Here is a 502-nt window from a genome sequence, read left to right on the forward strand (position 1 = left end):
GATAGGAAACAAGGTACGTAGAGACAGGAGAGATGGCTCAGTGGTTAAGAGTATGTACAGCTTTTGTCAAAGACGAGTTCATTTCTCAGCTTCCATATCAGTTGGCTCACAGTCTCTTGTGACTTCAGTTCCTGGGGACCCAAAGGCCTCTTCTAGTCTCCTCAGATACTTGTATTCACACACACACACACACACGTACACGCTTATATACACATATTTACAAATATTAAAGACAAGTGGATAATTTTTCATTTGTATGTAACGCAGGCTGGCTTTGTATTAAAACCCTTCTGTTTCAGCCTCCTGAGTTGTAGGATTATAGGTGTGTACCACTTCAGCCAGATGAAAGGGTGGGCAGTTGTTAGAGTCGGTGAGGATGTGGAGAGAAGAGAATCATTGTTCACTGCTGATCCCAGTATAAATTCAGTCATTTAGGAAAGCAATTTGGAAGGTGAAAATATGTAGTAAAATTGCAACAACATATGTCCTGTGATAAATGTGT

This window comes from Mus pahari, chromosome 19, assembly GCF_900095145.1.
Source record: "Mus pahari chromosome 19, PAHARI_EIJ_v1.1, whole genome shotgun sequence".
NCBI classification, from domain to species: Eukaryota; Metazoa; Chordata; class Mammalia; order Rodentia; family Muridae; genus Mus; species Mus pahari.